The sequence below is a fragment of the Pinus tabuliformis genome, chromosome 5_2, assembly GCF_031772625.1.
Source record: "Pinus tabuliformis cultivar Carrire ecotype Pingquan chromosome 5_2, CPIR1, whole genome shotgun sequence".
NCBI classification, from domain to species: Eukaryota; Viridiplantae; Streptophyta; class Pinopsida; order Pinales; family Pinaceae; genus Pinus; species Pinus tabuliformis.
In genome coordinates this window covers 287,061,980-287,064,115 of record NC_142306.1, presented here as the reverse complement: position 1 = coordinate 287,064,115, position 2,136 = coordinate 287,061,980, and positions in this window count along the sequence as shown.

Here is a 2,136-nt window from a genome sequence, read left to right as displayed (position 1 = left end):
AAATCCTTTTGATTACTTTCCGTCTTGAAAACAGTATGCTATGATTTTTCCATATACCATATATCACTATAAAGAATGGTTAACTTAGGATATAAATCATTCATACTAATCTCGCTTTCCTAATTCATAATAGTATTCATATAACAAGAATAACGTATTTACCTCACCTGAGTTTCTACAACATTTCTTCACACAGTTATAAAATAAAATTTATGCATTTAAGGACTAGAACAAAACTAAATCTACACTAGTTCTAATCTATACAATGTTTTGAGTATACTTAGTGATTATAAATTAATCGAGATTCTTGATGGGTACAGGATTTTCTGACCAGTGCACTTATGCAGCAATCAATGGTTATCCACACCAGATGTCCCAACCATGAATCACTTTTGATTCCCCTTGAGCTATGATAACTTTCCAGACCTCAGTATCCTCTACGGAGCCTTGATAATTTTTATTTAACATTATCATCCTCACAATTCTTTTCCTTGGCAATGTCCTACCTTCGGGGGTTTTGTTTCCCCTTAGCCTAGGATTTTTAATTTTTTTTTTCTACAAGAAAAAGCTTCCTTTTCTCCTTGAAACTCTTTTATTCCCCGTCTTTATCTCCCACCAAGATGTCATATATATCCATATATATATATTATTTAATTTTAGGAAAATCGAAGTGAATTTTATTCTTCTCAAATTCTGGCAAGTTTCATCCTCTACTCTGGTGTCAGCCAAGATAATTTCTAGAATAAAATCAACAACCTTATTTATAAACTTAAACATCCTTTCTAACTATAATAAGTTTGCTTCATCCTAGTAAAGTCACTAAAGATGGTAACCATCAAGCAACTAATTGTTTACTTACAGTGGGGGGTGTTACATCATTCCCCCCTTCAAACTTAACACTGTCCTTGGTGTTATTATTCATAAGAAAAAAATTATGGATACGTTTCCTTCATGACATCTTCTTTTTCCCAGGTTGCCTCCTCTGTAGTAAAGTGCCTCCACTACACTTTAATTTGAGAAATGACCCAATTCCGAAGTATGGTTTCCCTCTACTCCAAAATGAAGATTGGTTCAGGAAAGAAGTATCCTTCAGGCTCCACCTATAAGAGATGCCAGTCAATTACATGAGAGTTGTCATGCACATATTTTTTTAATAATGATACATTAAATACATTATGTAATTTAACATGAGTAGGTAGAGCCAATTGATATGTTACTCGACCTGTTCAGTCTATTACTTCAAACAACCCATAAGACCGTGGTGCGAGTTTAGCGCAACTACCAATACTCAAAGTACTTTTGTGAGTTTTGGTTCTAAAATACACATGCTCCCCAATTTGAATTTTGTTAGGAGTCCTTTTCTTATCTACATAATGATTTTGACGATCTTGAGCGTTTTTAATGTTTTGTTGAATTTTCTACATTACTTCTTCCATTTCACCCAAGACCTCGGGTCCAAGGACCAATCTATCCTCTGATTGACTCCCATTGAGAGGGGTATGGAATTTTCTTCCATAAAGAGCTTCAAAGGGGCTTATTTTGATGGAAGCCTAATAACTGTTGTTATAGGCGAACTTGGCTAGATGCAGAAAGTATTCCCATTTTGCGGGTTTGTCCATTACATACATTCGAATCAAGTCTTCCCATATTTGATTCGCTCTTTCAGTTTTCCCATCTGTCTACTAATGTACGCAGTACTGAAGTTTAGTTTAGTACCAAAATTTTCAAATAATGATTTCCAGAAATTTGAGGTGAACTTTGTATCCCGATATGATATGATCATTTTTGGTATACCATGTAGTCTAAATATATCTTTCATGAAGATATTTGCAATTTGTCTTGTTCCAAAGGTAGATTGCACAGAGATAAAATGTGTTTCCATTGTTAGTACATCTACTACCACAATAATGGAATCGTGCTAGTATTCAGTCCTTGGTAGTCTAGTTATGAAATCCATAAAAATCACTTCCCACTTCCATTTCAGAATGGGTAATCAATTCAATAGGCCTGCCAAATGTTGATGTTCTACTTTCAGTTGCAAGAATTGCAGGAATTTTTCTAAGTAGTCTGCTACCTATTTTTTGGTTCCGACCCAGAAAAAATATTTTCGTAAAGAAGTTAACATTTTTTGGTACC